At 40.8% G+C, this 21,504-nt stretch overlaps 1 protein-coding gene across 4 annotated transcripts in view; it reads right to left on the bottom strand.

Moving 5' to 3' along the window:
- The window catches only part of rreb1a (ras responsive element binding protein 1a), a 127,947-nt gene that overhangs the window by 64,216 nt on the left and 42,227 nt on the right, over window positions 1-21,504 (bottom strand). Inside the window, exon 2 of one of the 4 annotated variants that reach the window (XM_060922493.1) lies at window positions 16,815-16,879. The exons of 2 other annotated variants lie outside the window; for them this stretch is intronic. The gene's annotated coding sequence lies outside the window, so the exon portion shown is untranslated. Of the gene's footprint in view, window positions 1-13,316; window positions 13,505-16,814; window positions 16,880-21,504 lie in introns of those variants that run through there. One more of the 4 variants, XM_060922494.1, reaches the window with a different exon arrangement.

The raw sequence follows: 21,504 nt of genomic DNA, 5'->3' as shown, positions 1-21,504 counted from the left end.
CAACCCGGAGTAAGCCCCCTCGAGACGGGTGGACAAAATTCCCTGTGAGCTTGCAGCGTCAGGGGGAAGAATTAAAGCAGCCAAAGTGCATTGTTTCCTGACCACCAAATTTCAGCTGTCATCAATAATCATGGCGGATTTTTTTCCCTAACAGGGTGTGGACATGGGCATGAGCTCCACGGCAGTAGCCAGATGTTTCCGACCAATCGGACGTCCTGTGAAGCAGACTGGAGGTGAAGGAAGTCTCCGGTGGGGGACGATGGAGGTGCGAGACCCCTCACTGGAGGGGCTCCAATGATTAGACGGCTCATTCAGGAGATAAGATTCCTGCAGTGCTAAATCATCCAACACACACCATACAAGCTATACTGTAGATGGGTTGAATGCGACACATCATGGAGGGAGAAAGAAAGACTTCTGCAAGTCCATCACTTGTGGTGGATGATACATTAGTATGAAATGCGATGAAGTATAGTACCAGCAGAGGTGGACAATAATGAAGTATATTTACTTGAGTACTGTATTTAAGTACACTTTGAGTATCTGTACTTTACTTTTTTTTTTTTTAAACTTATGACTTTAACTTCACTACATTTGAAAGAAAAATATTGTACTTTTCACTCCACTACATTTCTGTCAAGCTCCTCATTACTCGTTACTATGAAGCGGCTTTGAAAGTGGATGTTTTTTTCTTTTCTTAAACGTGATTGGTTTTTTTGCAGGTGATACTGAGACAGCCTATCAGTAATCACTAGGGTCACGTCACGTCCATAGACTGTATAAAATCAAGTTCAATGATTTCTCAGCAGCATTATTTAACACGATCAGTTGATGGTAGAATGGAAGGAGGCGGTTTTTCTGAAGAATGCACGCACTCATGGCTATACCTAGAACCCATGTTTCAGTTTTCTGAATGGATTAAAGATTCGTTTCGTTTTAAATGTTTGCTTTGTTTGCCGAAAACGAACCACATCACGGCCTCCAAAACCTCGCCATCCAACCTGCGGAAGCTTATTGAGGTATATAAATGTTTTATTCCAAGAGAAAGCTTGCAATGAAGTTGTCTGTGCTTTTAGAGCTAGCGATAACATTGCAATAGCTATGCAGTCCGGTTAGTCAAATGACTTTCTATGGATTTGCTCACCAAGTTGCCATCGCCTTGTTCCACGGCTAACGTTAACACATAGCTAGTTAACTTGGACAATGTTAATTAGCATGTAAAAGCGGAGTTACGCTAACATTAATAACGTTAACTTATCTGTAGTCCTTTCAGAAATATGTTTTAGCATAATCCTGCCAAATAAACAGATTATAGAAATGTTTCTTTTCTAGTAGCGTTAGCTACCCAATATGATTTCGAGTTTGAAAAGAGTTTGCTAGCATGTCAGGTGGAGCTTCACTGACTAGCTAGCCTAACATTAAACCATCATGATGCACAGCATGCGTTCATTTTGTGAATTCACATTTCTGTCTTTGGTAACGGCATTAGGTTTTTTAAGCGTTGTGGCAATAATACAACAATGCGTTGACAGAAAATGTACTTTTAATACTTAAGTATTTTTAAAAGCAAGTACTTCAGTACTTTAACTTAAGTAAAAATTTGACTGGACAACTTTCACTTGTATCGGAGTAACATTTGACCAGTGGGATCTGTACTTTGACTTAAGTAATGAAGTTTGGTACTTTGTCCACCTCTGAGTACCAGTCAAAAGTTTGTACACCCCTACTCATAAGTTTTTCTGTATTTTGACTATTTTCGATAAAACTATGAAATAACATCTGGAACGTGTATGGAATTGTGTGGTAAACAAAGAAAGTGTGTTATAAAAACTATGTTTCAGATTATTCAGGATGTCCAGCGTTTACCTTGATGACGCTTTGCACACTATTGGCATCATCTTAACCAGCATTATGAGGAATGCTTTTTGATTAACAGGCGTGCCTTGTCAAAAGTAAATTAGCACAATTTCTCACCTTCTTAATGCGTTTGAGATCAAAACAGTAAATAGTAAATAATAAACAAACAGTAAAGAGCCCTATTCCATCCACAAGTGTAGTAATCCATATTATGTCAAGAACTCATAAGTTCAACCAAATAAAGAGAAACGACGTCCATCATTACTTTAAGACGTGAAGAAGTGTCTTGAATTGAATTCGAGGGTGTTCAAACTTTTGACTGATACCGTACGTCACAGGACACTTTTCTGATTGCTGTTTAATATCATCATTATCAGCTGCAGTTACGCAAAGCAACAAGAAGGCATTAAAGTGTATTCATCAAGCTCACGTGGTTGAATTTATTCTTGGTAAAATGACAAATTTAAGCGTTTTCTATTATTTTAGTAAGATTTTTATGTATTTTACTAAGACCCCCCTGACCACGGTGCCCGTATGCAGCACTGATATCAAGGATGTCCTCCAGTACTGCTACATGTGACTCTGCCACATGCGAAACAACACCTGGTTATTTATTAGACTAGCCAGCCTTCATTCCCAATCTAAATTTAACTATAAACACAGGCCAGGGTCCAAAGTCACAACTTGGTCTTTCATAGTATCAGAACTAGCGTGATTCTCATTGCGTGCTGGATTTTTTTCCTTCTCGATTCGAGAGCTGAACCGCTCCAGGAGAAAAATGCAGAGCGGTTGCTTTAGTAGTCGTCCTGCTTGTCTGAAGTTCCCAGGCTGGAGCTGCCGTGAGCTTTTTCTAAACACGGTTGATAGACAATGGCTCAGAGCCAAACTGCTGAAAGTGACACATACACTTCAAAGCTAACAGGAGCGAGGATGGTGCTGCTAGTGTGTGAGGGGAGGGGGAGGAGGTGCTGTACACTTTTACCTGCTGAGAGGAGAGCACCCACATGTGAAGAACTGAGGGATAAGGGGAGGAGGAGAGAAAAATAAAGAAGAAAAGCAGTTTTTTCCACTGCACCTTGAAAAAACAATAACGGACCCAAACAGGCGCCATCTGATTTGATCTGATCTCAGGCTGCTGGTTCTTTTTTCGCTAGTCCGAGAGGAATTGCACCATTAATATAACGCTTCAGGACGTTCGTTAATCCGTAGGTGCTAAAGAAGGCAACTGGACTTGCTTGAAGTCTTCTTTAGCACCTATGGATTACGATGACCTGGATGGCTGAGAACCTTATCTATTAACAAATGTCATATATGACATTTGTTAATAGATTAATTAATGAACAGTGAACTCAAATTGTGTCCCTTTGACTGATTCAACATCCTCAGAACCTACTTATATTAGATACAACAAAATTCCTGACGCAAAAGGTTTTATTAATGGGGTTTGTACATTTCTACAAAAGGTGAAAATCTAGGCAATGAAAACAGAACTTAAAGGGGAACTCAAGGCAAATTTTTTCTTATTATCAAAATTCTATTGATCGCCATTTTGTCACTGCTGTAGCAAGTTATGAGTGTTTGAAATATGCTCTGTAATACATCAGTCCATATGTCAAAGCAACGGCCGTAAACGAGATTCGTTGAGACCTGTGTGAGACATCGTAGGACGGAAGTAAAACGTACAGCGGAAATCAAAGTCACCAACATCTCCCAACATTGTCAAAAGGCGCGCGTGCCCTCTTTCGAATGCTGATGTAATCAAGCCGGAAGTTTTGTTTGTTTTGAGAGCAATCAGGAAAGTTTGAAAAAAGTAGGCAGTAATCGTCATTTAAACTCGTTTTTGTGCAATACTTCGTTTGGAAAACAGTTTTCAAAATGGCGGCACCGACACCCGGCTGACACTTCACGTTTCGAAGTCTCGCAGAAGTCTCGTGAAGCTCGCGTGGATAAGCGCCGCCTGCCGTGGACCAAACGAACTACATTCAACATGGCTAAAAACCGAATAGGCCGATAAGTATAATATCTCATCTCATTATCTCTAGCCGCTTTATCCTGTTCTACAGGGTCTCAGGCAAGCTGGAGCCTAATTTAATTGCAATTAGTTGCCAATACGAGCCACGATATAAGGTTACTAAAACCGAAAACGTAATTGAATAACACATTAATTAAGAAATAAAGCAAGTTTAAAAATGACTTCAGTTCTCCTTTAATTTCAAAATAAAAGCAAAAAGTTTGTTCGGCACAAAATTAAATTCTTCTTGAAGCTGGATGTGTGGATATACTTTACATTTCAGTTCATGGTCCAGTCAGGGAGAACTTACTGAAAAACACTATCCAGGGTGAGAAACAAAAACTACTCAGTGTTGTTTTTCATGCCACAAACTTGGCACCAAGGAACGAGAGGATTCTGGGTTTTCCGTTTTCTTTTTGTTTTTTTAAATTCAATGTCTGTGTAAATAGTCGCTCGTAGTACAATGCATATGCAAAACCAAGCAGCGCTGAATAGTACCCTACTGTTAGTAGCTCTGCCTCCAGTTTCTGGGGATACCAACTTTAAACCATAGGAGGAAGCCAGTAGGAAAAAAAAAATTAATAATAATAATAATAATAAAAGAGGCGGCACGGTGGTGTAGTGGTTAGCGCTGTCGCCTCACAGCAAGAAGGTCCGGGTTTGAGCCCTGTGGCCGGCGAGGGCCTTTCTGTGTGGAGTTTGCATGTTCTCCCCGTGTCCGCGTGGGTTTCCTCTGGGTGCTCCGGTTTCCCCCACAGTCCAAAGACATGCAGGTTAGGTTAACTGGTGACTCTAAATTGACCGTAGGTGTGAATGCGAGTGTGAATGGTTGTCTGTGTCTATATGTCAGCCCTGTGATGACCTGGCGACTTATCCATGGTGTACCCCGCCTTTCGCCCGTAGTCAGCTGGGATAGGCTCCAGCTTGCCTGCGACCCTGTAGAACAGGATAAAGCGGCTAGAGATAATGGGATGAGAATGAGATGAATAATAAGTCAGTCTCATGGTAGCTGAATATAAAGATGAAAAGTTTCTTCATGATGAGAGAGAGAGAGAGGGGGGTGTATGTTAGGAGTAGGATTGAGGGGCCTGTGGGGCCTGTGGATCCGATGACCATATGTTGGCTATTTATTTCAGCCTCCTGTGCATCTGTCCTGACACTACGCTTCTCAAACAGACTTGAGGTAAAAAGACAGAGAGGTGGTGGATGGGAGGATGGATACAACCCCACTCGAACAGTGTTGTGTAACAGTAACGCAGAGCAGAAGAGTGAGCGCGAGGAGACGGAGGAAGGAAGCTGCCCTCTCCCTCCCCCGTCCCCCCATCTCACTCTCATACAGTTTTAGAGAAAGAAAGCTGGCCACAGCAACCTCACTCCAGCACTGCACCAAAACCCACCAAAAATACAGCTCAGTTTTACCACAACATGGCTGGGAACAGTGTGTGCGCACATGAGGTCCTATGGGAAAACTGGAGTCATCCATGTCTGCTGTTACTGCTGTTCTCTCGTCTCCACTGAGTCACTGAGCTACCGAGGCCTGCACATGCCTGCATCCTGCCTCGACATGCCAACAGTCCTCTCTCTCTCTGACACACACACACACACACACACACACACACACACACACAAAGTGCTGGGGAAATTGCTCCAAAATTCTATTTAACTCGCTCTGCACTCAAAGTAGTTAAGCAGCAACAATGCTTCTATTATAACGTAGACAACAGAAGGAAACTACATTTAAAAGTACCACTAAACTGAAAAACATGACTTTTACATGTCTAATACCTCACCGTCTCATTATACAGACTGGAATCTGTTTTGGTTGAATTTGTTAACGCAGTGCTAAAGTCTCGGACACGTCTCAGGTTAAAAGACGTGTTGTTACAAACGAGCTCTGTTCATTCACATCCAAGCTGTTGCAAAAATGCTTCGTGACAGTTAACAGGACTGGTTTTTCAGCACCAAACCAGAATCCTACAGAACTGCCACATAAAGACGAATATCCTGGATAAACCAGAACGTCAACACTGCCAAATTTCAATAAATCAAAATAATTAGAGATTATTTCCACTGTGTAACTGCGTATCGGTCGAAACCAACCCAGACTGTGTACTGTCTAGCCTGGGGTTAGCCGCTGGAGTTTTATTTTTTTCTACCGAGCTGTACTTTGTCAGTTTGTTTGTATGGTTGGTTTGTTTCCTTGGCTGGTTGCTGATTGTTGGTATTTCAACAGATTATTACACAAAGTGTGATTCTGTCACTTGATCAGTCGGCACTAGAAATTTTTTGACTAGAAATTCAGCACTTTGTGTACCTGACTTCTGCACTTGTTGTACGTCGCTCTGGATAAGAGTGTCTGCTAAATGCCATGTAATGTAATGTAATGTAATATTTAAAATAAATGAATAAAAACACCTCTGGTTGGAAAAATAATATTCTTTCAGAAAGAAAGGGGGAAAGAAATAACCCGGGGGGGGGGGGGGGGGGGGGGGAATACATTTTAACATTCAATCAGCAACTGTTAGGTGTGAAAAAACCGGCGCACATGGGCGATTTTCCGTCGCTTGGTCGCACAACTTTTTGATGCAAGCGGAAAATCGCTTCATTGTGGCGATTTTTTGTTGCCTGCAACAGATCGCAGGTATCAAACATGCTTGATATTCTGAAAAAAATAAATAAATAAATAAATACATCGCTGACTTGTTGCAGAGATATAGCAGCGTGTGCGTGTCTTTGCGATAAGGAAGCGATCACCTCCAAAGGCTAAGCCAATCCCTGCCCGCAAAGTAGTCACGTGATTTCCATGTGACTTACATCCCCCTCCCCAAATCGCCCACTGGTCGCAGATAACGCGCACACAAGAGGGGAAACTTGCGTCCAAAAATCGCAATAGGCTTGCGACGGAAAATCGCCCGTGTGCGCCGGGTTTATCAGTGTGGACGACACCAGTGACATCTCTGAGAGGGAATTTATCACAATACTTGGATCATGTGATCATTTTTGCACAACCCTGCTTACAAATGCATCAAATTGTACTGAAGCTTCTTGAGAAACATTCATTACCGGAATAAAAAGTAATTATTATTATTATTATTATTATTAATAAAGTACAACAACAACAACAGAAAGAGACTGTGACTAAAGTCACAGTAATTTGCGCTAGCTGTTACAAGCCGGGACGTCTGGTCACTGTACCCTATAGATCCGGAACGGTAAGAGATAAAGAATGACGCTTAGTGAGGAAAAGTTGCGCCCTGCCACCCTGAACAAAATTTAAAAATATATAATTGCAAAAAATCATGAAAATTGAATGGAAAAAAGCCCGTTTTTCATGGATCATTCTGGATCAGTGATCCAGATCAGTACCAAAAGTCACATCAACGTAATTCAGCCCAGATGTGTTCATGTGAAATTTGGTGATGACTGGCTGAAAACTGAGGGAGAAACAGCGTCCTAAAAAACGTTACAAGAAGAAGAAGAAAATAGAAAGATCCTGAATGAGAGTAACAATTTGCACCAGCGCCACTAGCGCTAATTAAGAAGAAGAAGAATGAGCATTAACAACAGAATTACAGTTGAAAATACCACGATATTGGTCAGCGTTGTTAAAGTACTGCCAAATTTAATTATAAGCCAGCAACTCCTAAACACACACACACACACACACACACACACACCAATCCATTCTTTACACTCACTCCCAGCAGCCTGACTGATCCTATCTGACTCGCTCAAACTCCACCAACCAACTGCTCAGTCTTTCACACCGATAAGAGTAAAGGGGAGTCACTTCACCCTCACACACTCGCCTTACTGTTGTCTCCATCTACACTCCTCCATTCCTATATTCCCTCGCCTCACACACTCCCTTGTTCTCGCTCAGCCTCTCTCCCTCTGTCACAGGGCAAAGATCAGTGTATCAATGCAGAGGCACGTTTGCAGAGGCAGAAGGGGTTGATCAGATGCCAGGCATGGACAAAGTGTCAGGAAAAAAGTACATCATGCTCTTCCTCCACGTTCTTCTCACTCTCAGTGATGATTTATTCACAAGGTCTTTCACATCTTGCCCTGAAACACTCGTATTAGACAAAATTGCTGTACATCACACACCGTTTTTCCTCATTCGGGCACGAACAAGCCTCTATAAACGACTTGTGTTGATTTTGTGCTTCAATACAATGAGGCTTTGTAAAAACTGTAAGTGACACGGACAAAAAAAGTCTGGATGGACTTTTTTTTTTGTCCTTGAATTGTGTATAATGCAAGAAAACATTGTGTTCCTCAGTGGAGATTATTTCTAATTATAATAGTGAGAGCTTGTTAAATTAGAGAGAAGGGTTTCCTTTTTTCCTTGTCAGTTCAAAACCAAGCGTTGCAACACTGCAAAATAATTCCTACTAATAATAAATAACACATCTGTGTAAGCAGTTTAAAGTCATCCTGCACCTCAGAAATGCTCCAACATAAAATTGGAGCTCCGTCCATGTTTTTTTTTTTTTTAAAGACTCAATGGAAATATGGTGAAGGTACAAAGTCTCTTTGGCTTAGTTTGCTCCTTGCAAGTCAGTTTAACAGCTCATAACTACAAAATATGCTGCCTGCCACCCATAACGCACTGCATGCCTAGTTTACTTCATGTATTTGAACTGGTTGAGGGTTGAATTGCTTCCTCACTGCAGTCACTAGGAGTTTCCTCGTCTGAGCTAGGTGGTCTCAGAACGGTTATTTTGCCGCACCAGCATCCGATCTCACCTCGCCAAACAAACTGCATCAAGGGGTGAAAACGTAGCAGGGTTTGACTCAAACTCACAAAACACTACAAATGTTAAAAAAAAGCAAAAACAGCCTTAAAAGGTTATGTAATTTTCTGTATGAGTTTCAAGTAAGATCACTTCAGCGCTAAAGTTCAATCTGTTCATTATAATTAAATGCACTGAATCCTGAACCTAATAAGTAAAATCATTCAAATTAAAATGCAACATTTAAAGGATTTAAACTGGTCAATGTTTCTTGTTTATCATGAATGTCTAATACTGTTAACACATTTAACAGTTATTCCACAAAAATCGAGCCGTACACGAGCTGATAGCCGATGAGGCGCGGCGCGTAGCACCGAGTCGGCTATAAGTCGTGTACGACGAGATTGAGTGGAATAACTTTTATTCTATCCACATTCACTGGATTTTGAGAAACAGAGCATTTTTATTTTTTGCAAATTTGATAAATAAAAACTTTATACAAAACATCCAACAAAATCATTTCCGCTTAGAATGTAAACAAACCGGCGAAATGACAGGAGCAATTTGTGAAAAATGCTAGAATAATAATTCTTGAAAAACTGAAGGAGAACTGAAGTCATTTTTAATCTTGCTTTATTTCTTAACGTGTTATTTAGTTACGGTTTCGGTTTTAGTAACCTTATATCGTGACTCGTATTGGCAACTAATTGCAATTAAATATTATACTTATCGGCCTATTCGGTTTTTAGCCATGTTGAATTTAGTTCGTTTGGTCCACGGCAGGCGGCGCTTATCTGCGCGATCTTCACCAGACTTGTGCGAGACTTCGAAACATGAGCCAGGTGTCAGTGCCACTATTTTGAAAACTGTTTTCCAAACGAAGTATTGCACAAAAACGAGTTTAAATGACGATTACTGCCTACTTTTTTTCAAACTTTCCTGATTGCTATCAAAACAAACAAAACTTCCGGCTTGATTACATCAGCATTCGAAAGAGGCCACGCGTGTCTTTTGACAACATTGGCAGATGTTGGTCACTTTGATTTCCGCTGTATGTTTTACTTCCGTCCTACGATGTCTCGCACAGCTCTCAACGAATCTCGTTTACGGCCATTGCTTTGACATATGGACTGATATATTACAGAGCATATTTCAAACACTCATAACTTGCTACAGCAGCGACAAAATAGCTATCAAACATGCGACCCTGTAGAACAGGATAAAGCGGCGAGAGATAATGAGATGAGAGAAATAGAATTTTGATAATAAAAAAAATTTGCCTTCAGTTCTCCTTTAAAAAAATGTTCTTACCATCAAATACTTTTATTCCATATTTTGTTGATGCTTGTTTGTTTTGTTTTCGAGTAGAGTTTTTATTTTGTCCTCGGTTGGTTCAGCAACACGCTCTACCATTTAGCTTTTCTCTACTCATGGTATATGAGCCGATAGCCAATCAGAGCGTGCGATTGCTCATATTCAATGAATCTGGATATATATGCATGCATATACCTATAGTACTGTGCAAAAGTCTTTGGCACATGCAAAGAAATGCTGTAGACCAAAAAAATTGCTTAAAAAAATAATGAAATTAAAGGTTTCAATATTTAAAAAAAAATACTATAAGCAATAAGCCATAATAAATGAAACAACGTCAATATTTGGTATGAGACGACCCTTTGCTTTTAAAAAAAAAAATAGTAGTCTCAGGTCCAATGAGTGCAGTTTTATGCGGAAATGAGCTGTAGGTTTTACTGAGCATCTTCCAGAACCAGCCACAGTTCTTCTGGACACTTTGACTGTCACACTCGCTTCTTCATTTTGCACCAAAACCCAGCAGCCTTCATTATGTTTTCTGTTTTAATATGAAAAGTGGGCTCTTATGTAATATGCTGCTCAGATACAAACATTTCTTTTTCCGGTAACCTTTAATTTTGTGCTGGAAAACGAACGTTTGGACTCTAAAATGTTTTTCTACTGAATCAATAATGTAGAAAAGTCATAAGATAGAAATCTATAACAAAGTTTGTATGGAAAAAAACAACAGGATGCACAGTACTGTATGTACAAGTGTGATTAAATGAATTTATTACTTTTCCCATCACTAACTTGTACGTATTAGTGTAAGCCATCTCATTCTGTGGGAAAATGCACTTATTTAAATGCTTCCTGTCTAGGTTTGGCTTGAATTGTCCTCAGAGCAGAACAGAAACAACCCTTCAAGCATACGTGGCTATCTTAGCGCGCACACACACACACACACACACACACACACACACACACACACACAAGCTACTGTTTAACTCATCTAAGGCTGTTGAGATAGCATTGTCCTTCTCTCCACTCCTTGCGTTCGGTGCTGAGGGGGAATGAAGGGTGTGTCTGTGTGCTCCAACCACAGAGCAGAGAAACTCAGCAGCCATGTACAGCGGCGTCTCCAGCAGAGAGCAGGGTTTCCACATCTCTACAGTGACACAATGCAGTGCCTGTCATTATGGAAAACCAGGCTAATCCTCTCATATTCTTTATGGTTTCATTACGGTTGCTGGCATGTTCCCGCTTCATAACCCCATGTGAGGAAGAAACAGCTTTCCCACTAAAGCTCATTTCAGCTTCTCCTTTTGCATCTCTCCTACAAGCAGGCAGCTGATCTTGCCTTACAGTATTCATGAGAGTTTTCTTTGCTGATGTCTGTTTTAATAACAGGAAGCCTTGTCCGTTGATATGATTATATATCATATATGCGCGAGAGAGAGAGAGAGAGAGAGAGAGAGAGTGCACTTTTAATGGTGATCATAGCTGTATTTATTACACAGACATGAGTGTTTTACTGGGAAATGCACCACTTGTATTTTTCATACGAGTTACAGCTGGGACATGGAGAACCAAAACCATGACACAAATCTCTACATGTTACTCATGAGTAAATTGATGAATTGTTTTGATAAATTTGTCGACTTTGTTTGTGAATGTATCTATATCTCATCTCATTATCTCTAGCCGCTTTATCCTTCTACAGGGTCGCAGGCAAGCTGGAGCCTATCCCAGCTGACTACGGGCGAAAGGCGGGGTACACCCTGGACAAGTCGCCAGGTCATCACAGGGCTGACACATAGACAGACAACCATTCACACTCACATTCACACCTACGGTCAATTTAGAGTCACCAGTTAACCTAACCTGCATGTCTTTGGACTGTGGGGGAAACCGGAGCACCCGGAGGAAACCCACGCGGACACGGGGAGAACATGCAAACTCCACACAGAAAGACCCTCGCCGGCCACGGGGCTTGAACCCGGACCTTCTTGCTGTGAGGCGACAGCGCTAACCACTACACCACCGTGCCGCCCTGTATCTATATAATAAAAAGAAAATCACAAGTTGGTTTGAAGATATGTTGTTTATCTTCTCGTGTCGAAAAACTTACATTTTTCATACGAAATACATCATGGATCTGAGTGACATATTTAAATAATATTGGCTTCGACTCCTTCAACTCGTTCAATATCATGCTAGCTGAACGGAATATATCTGATATACCATGAAAAAAAGCCAATCAATAATAATAATAATAATATACATACATACACATTCCTTTCGGGTGCTCAATGCGTCTTTCTCTTTCAAAATTCTCTCAAACTCTTCCGTATTTAATGAAGCAAACCTGGCAGCCATGTTTGTTTACAAATTGTCGCAGTCGCTCGCTAGCCCGAAGTTTTACGTCTCTGACGTGTGACATCATGTTGTCTTGACAACCATACAATATCGTAAACCATATTCAACCTTCATTCTCCATTGGATAGAGTGATGTAATCCATGCTGGATAAGCGATATGCTAACAATATTGTATGCTATCGAACCAAATGAATGAAACCTGCTAGAAGGGAATAGAACACATGCTTTTATTCCATCGAAAAAGTGTCCTGTATGTATAATATTTTCCGATGTTTCACTCCCATGATGTCACTCCCAGTGTTTTCCCGCTGACAAGATGTGCATTATCAAAGTGGCGAGCCAGTTCAAAATTTACATTTTTGATTAACTTGCGTTTTTGTTTTTTTGTGGATGTGTCCATATAATATAAAAAACATTACACACCGGCATGAACATATGAAGTTTATCTTCTCGTGTTGAAAATATTTTCACATGGTCACTTCGCTCACTCGTGATATATACGTTCACCACTCGAAGATAAACTTCATATCCTCGTGCCACCATTTAATATCATCTACATATGTACCATTGCTATCCGTGTGTGTTTTAATAGGTGCTTTTGGACCGGAGGAACTTCTTCATAGTTCTTAGACCTGTTGGAGGAAGAAGTTCCTCCTTTTTGTGTGTCCACACTGCAGGAACGGAGGATGATTGTAGTTCTTAGAATGTCAATTTGAGGGATTTTTTTAGCACCTACTTGAGGCGAGGTACTCTCCCAGCACAACAGGAACCATGAGTGATGTAAGTGTTTGGTGATTGGCTCGTGTTCGACCATCGACATGCAGCAAAGACAACCGGCATTTTTAAAAATCCATGTAAAACTTTAGCCGTGTAAATAACATCTCTTCACATTAGTGCGAAAAACTAATAAAAAAAAAAACCCAGACAAACGACCTGACAGAGAAGTCGTCCAGGCTTTAATGAGCGCATGTGTGACAGAGGAAATAAATACAGCATGATTTTGACGTGTCTAGTGAAAAAAAAAAATCTTCGCTCACATTTCCTGCTTCTGTCACGCTAGAAAGCTGGCTTACGTCACTTCAGCATTCCTACAGGTGGTGCCGTGAAGGTATTTAGTTATCGGGGGAAGTCCACAGTGGGTCGTTCTTCTCAATAATTCTGTAGATCGTCTGGTCCAAAAGTGCCTAATGAGACCATTGCGTCTAGGAGCTCCATCTTTGCATTTCTGCCTGCAGCTGCTTAAACAGGTTCTCACAGGCTGTCAGCATGCCACAGCACACACGCCTCAGGGGCAGCAGTACACAGCCACAACCGCGTTACATCTTCACAACACCACCACATCTACAGAATCATCATCATCTGTGCAAGTGCATCAAAACTAGAAACCAGCGTTGCCTAATGATCATCTATCATTCTGGCACAAAGACAGAGCAAACAAATGTTTAACCTTTAAACACACAGCTACACGAAGGACAAAAGTGCATTCATCCAGGCACATGACCTTGGGTTACAGTTGGTGAAGGGAATCCTTGGGACAGTACAGGTCTTCCAAGTCAGAGGGAGAGTTTGGCACGTTTTGTCAATAAACACAGCCAAGAGCTGCCTACTTTCAAAGATTTATTCACCAATAAGTGCTTCAACTAAAACTTCTATCAGTCCAGTGATGATGTCCGGCTCTGAAAATTTCAGTGTGTGTGAAAAATAGCACGCAGAAGTGCAGGTGCAGACAGCTGAACATATTGCGACTATTACTAAAAAAGCCATAGCCCAAAGGTTTGAAAAGCAGCTTTGTGACCAAAAGGTCGCTGGGTCGATTCCCTGGACCAGCAGGAATGGCTGAAGTTAGTCTGGCTAACGCGACTTCAAAGCTCTACGAGCTATTGGTCTGGCCAAGATATTAAGTCCAACCATTTCCCAGAGCCCGTGGTTGGCCCGCCTCCCTGAAATGCCTCAGTTTGCTACTGGTCGAAGCCAGAAAAGGTTGTGACGAAGCTTAAACCAATCACATCACTCTTTCCTCTGACGTATGTGACGCGACGATAGGATTCTCGCTGAGCCCCATTGATTTGGCTACTAGCGGGGCTAACTGGTAGATTAAACTCTTACCGAAGCCGGTCGGGAGCAAGGCGAAAACGTCCTTCCTTTCAATAAATACCTCCAGGGCTGCTCTTTGCTCCGTTTTCAATGAGAACTTCCTGTTGAATGCTTTCAATACAGCATGATTCTGTAAACAATCTATGGCTTCCGGTCGCAGTTCTACTACGTCAGTGCCTTGAACACGCCTCTACCCAGGGCCGTTGGAGATGCTCAAAGTTGATTGGCTCCCGATTTTTCCGGAGCTTGGAAGAGCTGTAGATAGCTTGCCTGGCCAGACTAAGCTCGCAACAGGCCCTCGTGTTGCGTCACGCTTAGGATGGGCGGGCCCAGGCTAGGCTGAACTGCCCTTGAGCAAGGCATCTAAACCCCTAACTGCTCTCCAGGCTGCTGCTCTGTGTGTGTTGGGTGTCTTGTACGTCGCTCTGGATAGGAGCGTCTGCTAAAAGCCTGTAATGTAATGTATTATGATCCTTAAGTTCGCGGCCAGAAAAGTGTCCAAAAAAAGAATTAAGATCCTGTGACATTTGAGCACCTGAGGCCGAGATGACAACACTAAATAAGCAATTACAGTGACTGAAGTGTCAGTGTTATGACAACAAAATAAAACCGTCACTTACATGTCACAATCTCAAAAAAACCTCTCAATCAATTTCACTTTTTTTAATTTGCGCTAGCAGTGGTAGCGCAAATTGTTGCTTTCACTCTAGATCTTTCTACTTTTTTCTTCTTTATTATAATTCTCCTAACATTTTTAGGATGCTATTTCTCCCTCAGTTTTCAAACAATCACCACCAAATTTCACATGAAGAATATCTCTGGGCTGAATTAAGTTGCTATGACTTTTGGTGCTGATCTGGATCACTGATCCGGAATGATCCATGAAAAACAGGCTTTTTTCCCCCCTCACTGAGCATCATTCTCTATCTCTTACCGTTCCAGATCTATAGGGTACAGTGACCAGACATCCCAGTTTGTAAGAGCTAGCGCAAATCACTGTGACCTTAGTCACAGTATCTATCTAGTTATTATTATTATTATTATTATTATTATTATTATTCTCCTAACGTTTTTCAGTATGCTATTTCTTCCTCAGTTTTCAACCAATCACCAAATTTCACACGAAGAATACCTCCAGGCTGAATTACGTACGTTGGACTTTTGATGCTGATCTGGATCACTGCTCTGGAATGATCCATGAAAATTTTTTCAATCTTTTTTTTTTTTTTCAGGGCGTCAGGGCACAACTTTTCCTTGACCTTCAATTGACAAAGGTCAGCTAGCGCAAATTACTGTGACTTTAGTCACAGTATCTATCTAGTTTCCATTTTACAGTACAATTCAGAGCTCTGAGTAACATCTGATAACAGAAAACCTTTGAGTAACCGAGCCCGTGTTCTGCAAGGTTCTGCTGCTGAGCTGTGTGAAACATCATCGACGTAACGGCAGTGAGCTTGCAGACAATTTGTCTTCTGTGTTCATGTCAACACCACACACATTCGCAACTTAAAATACATCTGTAGACTGGAAAATACTATTCGTGTGAGCTCCAGACGGATCCAGCTTCGCTCCGTACCGATCCTGACTTCAATACTGTATCGATTCTGAGTAAAGGATTGGTACAGCTCTAAAAACTACAGTATTAGGACTGTTCTCTAGCTTTTAACAAGCTTCTGAACTCTATACCTCATGTCAATACAATTTAATATGATGCCATTACAATAATTAGAAAGTAGTGTGGAGCAGAGTCTGAGCATCCAGCAGATATGAGACTCAACTCCTGGACGGGGATTAGTGTTGCTGACTGAGAAGATCCAAAATGATATGTGAACACAGGACACGAATTATATTTAAACCTTCATCACGCCTGCAGTGCTTTACATAACTTTGCATCAGCAGGCTGCAGATTGGTTTGGTTTGGTTTGGTTTCGGTGAGAAAGTCAGTATCAGAGTAGATCCTCAAAAAGTCATACTGGTTTCATAATGAAAACGGAATAGCGCTTGCAACTTTTGAACAGTGCAACCAAAAGAAGCGAGCACATGCTCTCTGACCAGGGTGGAGGAATGAGCACGAGCGTGACGTGCACAGTGCAGTCTCTCTGCGTGCAAAAGAGGGCAGCAAGCAGAGACACAGAGGCATGAAATGGAAGAGCCATGTCACTGGGTGAAGAACTGAAACTGTAACTAAGATAAGAAAAAAAAAATGCAACAGAGCTGTCAAGGTGACAAGAAGTTGTGTGAAAAAGGTAAAAAACAGACACTCTGGGGTAAAGTTTCAGATGATACTTTGCATGCTTGCCCAGAAAGCAAAGTTTCAAAAGTTTGGCTCATCCATGCTGTAATGGTGATGTATTTAAAAAAAATTTTTTCCAGAAATTGAGGATGTGCTGAGGCTGTGTGTGAGGTTGAGGAGGCACGGTCTGAGAGGGAGGGATATTTACCAGTCCTCGAATGAGGCTGTAGAGGGACCACCGTGCACCTCGAGCGTCAGCACCCACGGCTCACACTGCAGGAAGACCACAGACAGGGTTTAATACACACACACACACACACACACACACTCCTTCCTCAATATAATAAGCAGCTATTACACAAGACCTGCTTGTATAATGTGACTAGTGAAGAAATGGGGATATAATACTGAGGCTCAAGAGCAAAACTAAATTCTCACCTCCTGTGACCGTCTAATCGAGTAATAAATCATACAGTGACGCTTACTATGTGAATATACCGTGTAAATATTAGAGCTGAGCACGAGTGCTATAATACTCACAACAGTATCATACACAAGAGTATCTTTTGTTCCAAACAACAAAACAAATCCTTAGATCAAACCAACTAGGGTTGTCATGATAGCAGAACTTTGACTCTGACTTTGACCCATCAGGTGTAATATCACAATATCCATCCATCCATTACTCATAACCGCTTATCCTGTGCAGGGTTGCAGGCGAGCTGGAGCCTATCCCAGCTGACTACGGGCGAAAGGCGGGGTACACCCTGGACAAGTCGCCAGGTCATCACAGGGCCGACACATAGAGACAGACAACCATTCACACTCACACCTACGGTCAATTTAGAGTAGCCAGTTAACCTAACCTGCATGCCTTTGGACTGTGGGGGAAACCGGAGCACCCAGAGGAAACCCACGCGGACATGGGGAGAACATGCAAACTCCACACATACCCCTTTTCTACCAAATCAGTTCCAGGGCTGGTTCGGAGCCAGTGCTGGTGCTGGTTCACAACTCGTTCAACTTGTGAGCCAGCTGAGAACCAGTTTGCTTTTCCATAGCTTGCGGAGCTACGTCATTACGTCGCTGTATATGTCATTACGTCGCTGTATACGTCAGTTACGTCGCTACGTTTGCATAAACCTTGGCGCGAATATCGAAGCAAAAACAACACGGAAGCAGCAGCAGCAACAACAACAACAATAGTAATAATGGATGACTTCGCATTTGTACAGCTGCGGCTTCTCGTCGCTTAAAAATGGCGATCTCTCGTGGTCTTGTTCTTGTTGTTGGTCTTAACAACTCCACCCCCCCGCTGACATAAGCGGTTCTTTCTTCTGGCCCAGCAGAGTTGGTGCTAGCCTGGAACCGGTTTTTCTGGCCCCAGAGCCAGTTCTTTGTCAGTGGAAACAGAAAACCCGGTTCCAAACTAAGCACTGGCCCCGAACCAGCCCTGGAACTGCTTTGGTGGAAAAGGGGCAACAGAAAGGGCCTCATCGGCCACTGGGCTCGAACCCAGGACCTTCTTGCTATGAGGCGACAGTGCTAACCACTACACCACCGTGCTGCCTAATATCACAATACTGAACACCAAAATGATGAAAAATTAAAACAACAAGCTAACAAATAACACACACTGCAGTCACTGAACAATAAATTTTGTTTACAGCTAAATGTCTGACTTTTTATTAATACAAAGCTTTTAACAAATCAACTTAATTTCATTAAATTCTGAAATTGTGTGTTTTCATGTAACACTGACCAATCAGGACTCGGGAGTCAAGGCTGTTGTTGGAGCAAAAATGTAATATATAATACAATATATTATTATATCCACATTCACTGGATATGAGCAATCACGCACTCTGATTGGTTACTCTACTATTAGGCTATCAGCTCATATACCGTGAGTAGAGAAAAACAAAGTGGCGAAGCGTGTTGCTGAACCAACCGAGGACGAAATAAAAACTCTACTCGAAAATAAAACCCCAAAAAATACAAAGAAAAAACAAAAAACAAAATACGGAATGAAAGTATTTGATGGTAAGAACGTATCTTTTTTTTATTTATCAAGAATTATTATTATAGCATTTTTCACAAATTGCTACTGTCATTTCATCAGTATGTTGGCATTCTAAGCAGAAACGATTTGGTCGGATGTTTTGTATGAAGTTTTTATTTATCGAATTTGTAAAAAATAAAAAAATGTTCCGTTTCTCAAAATCCAGTGAATGTGGATAGAATAAAACAGTTATTCCACTCAATCTCATCATGGATCATGGGTTGTTTTACAATCAGGGTACAAAGTTTGTGTCACAGGGGTCCAAAATTCAAATTGATTCAAACTGGTTCTTGTACCAGTTTTTAAGTGAAGGACAAATTAAAGAACAGATTTCAGGTAATTTTTTGACACGTGTGTATGGTAGTTTTGTGTAATCTGCTATAAGATAAAGAAGATTGAGTGTAGCTTTAAGCAGGGCTGGGAGAAACAAATGAAGTGATTCTCGGAGAGGACATTTTTTTTTGACAATTCAGAATTCACTACTTCCATAGTGCTTTTAAATATAAGGCTGTAAGCTTTGTGTTAGTTGTCTCTAATATTTATGTCCCAATATCTTGACCACATTTTAGGATGAAAATAATCATTTTAGATATCTCATCTCATTATCTGTAGCCGCTTTATCCTGTTCTACAGGGTCGCAGGCAAGCTGGAGCCTATCCCAGCTGACTATGGGCGAAAGGCGGGGTACACCCTGGACAAGTCGCCAGGTCATCACAGGGCTGACACATAGACACAGACAACCATTCACACTCACATTCACACCTACGGTCAATTTAGAGTCACCAGTTAACCTAACCTGCATGTCTTTGGACTGTGGGGGAAACCGGAGCACCCGGAGGAAACCCACGCGGACACGGGGAGAACATGCAAACTCCACACGGAAAGGCCCTCGCCGGCCACGGGGCTCAAACCCGGACCTTCTTGCTGTGAGGCGACAGCGCTAACCACTACACCACCGTGCCACCCCATTTTAGATATATGTTATTTTATATTGAAAAATTAGCTGTCTCGGAGAGGACATTTTTTTTGACACAATTATATACTAATTTGATCAAAATAGTCTGAAAACTTACTGGCGTTCAACATTAAAACTTAACTATGTTTCCAATGATACGGAACCAAATATGTGTTTTATGGTATAAAGAATGATTTAAGTGCATCCCTTTTGGAGCTACCTGTGGTCAAAAAAGCACTTTTTCTAAATGACACGAGTAATTTTGCTAAATATGACACATATTGCCATACATTCACCAAAAATAACGTTATCACCAAATTTTTTTTGCATGGTAAATAGAGCTATCACAGGGCTACAATAAACAACCAAGTTTATTTAGTCAAGCCTTTTGATATTGAAGATAATAAGTGTTAAATGTGATTTTTAGCTTGCGTACCCTGATTGTAAAACAACCCTTATAGCTATCAGCTCATATGCAACTCGATTTCGTGGAATAACTGTTAAGTATAATATTAGTATAAATACACAGGTGATTACAGAAAATTGCACACGCTGATTGTTTGAGAAATTTTGACTATTTCTTGATAATCATCTCGAGCGACTTGGCAAAACGGCGGCTAATTGCTTCATCACGGTAAGTGAGGAAGAAATAGAAATGATGAAAGAAAATGTTGTTCCTAAAAGCACTAAAGATGCTACAAAGTTTGGTCTAAAACGATTCAAAGGTAAGGTGGAATTGGGATTTATTTTATCTGACTTGGTGTGGATAAGTGACAAGTCTGCGCCGCATCATTATTATAAGTTTGAAATAATTTTTTTTCAAATTTTTTTTTTTAAAATAACCTCAATTTCATCTCAATTATTATTCACTGATATTCACTTCACCTTCAGGGAATAATTGTTAAATATAATATAAAATAAATCAACCTTAGACATGCACAATAAACTGACTGGATGACCACAAACTGCACTGTTATGAAGATAAAACCAGAAGAAATTATTTTGTTATTTATGGGCTTGTTTGCAAATCTTATAAACAGGAAACACCAGACTTGTTCTGGGTCAAGCAAGAAGTTTAAAAAAACAAAAAAACAAATCATTCGTAACGCTGAGCGCAATATAACATGCCGAAGGCAAGGCAAGGCAAGTTTATTTATATAGCACATTTCATACACAATGGCAGTTCAATGTGCTTTACAGAAGCAAAAACAAAAACAGTAAACAATAGAGAAATAAAATTACATAAAATAATTTTATTTTTATTCTAAAACAATTAATTAAAAGAATTAAAAGAATGAAAAGAAAATAATAAGAATTAAACAATAGTAGAAATAAAATAATAAAATGCCAAAAAGAAAAAAGGAGAAAAAAAAAAGAAACCAGCGGAATAAAATAGAATAAAATTAAAGTAAATTTAAAACATGCAGAGAAAGTAAAGATTATAAAAAATGTAAAAATATTAATTATTTAACAGAAAGCATCTGAAAACAGCTTGGTCTTTAACCTAGATTTGAAGCTGCCAACAGCAGGAGCATTTTTAATGTCCTCTGGCAGTTGGTTCCATAGCTGTACTGCATAGTAGCTAAAAGCTGCTTCACCACACTTTGTTTTAACAACTGGTTTTAATAGTAAATTTTTCTGTTGCGATCTGGTAGATCTGATTGGGTTAGGCCGCTGCAACATATCAGAGAGGTAATTGGGCCCTGTACCATTTAGAGATTTGTACACCAGCAGCAATACTTTAAAGTCAATTCTGTAGCTTACTGGAAGCCAGTGAAGGGACCTTAGAATTGGAGTAATGTGCTCTGTTCTTTTTGTTCGTGTGAGAACCCTAGCCGCTGCATTTTGAACCAGCTGAAGTCGTTTGATGGTCTTTTTTGG

This window comes from Neoarius graeffei, chromosome 5 (genome assembly GCF_027579695.1).
Source record: "Neoarius graeffei isolate fNeoGra1 chromosome 5, fNeoGra1.pri, whole genome shotgun sequence".
In the NCBI taxonomy this organism is placed as follows: domain Eukaryota; kingdom Metazoa; phylum Chordata; class Actinopteri; order Siluriformes; family Ariidae; genus Neoarius; species Neoarius graeffei.
Note: the sequence above shows the minus strand (reverse complement) of the source record. Positions and strands in the feature narration are given on the sequence as shown.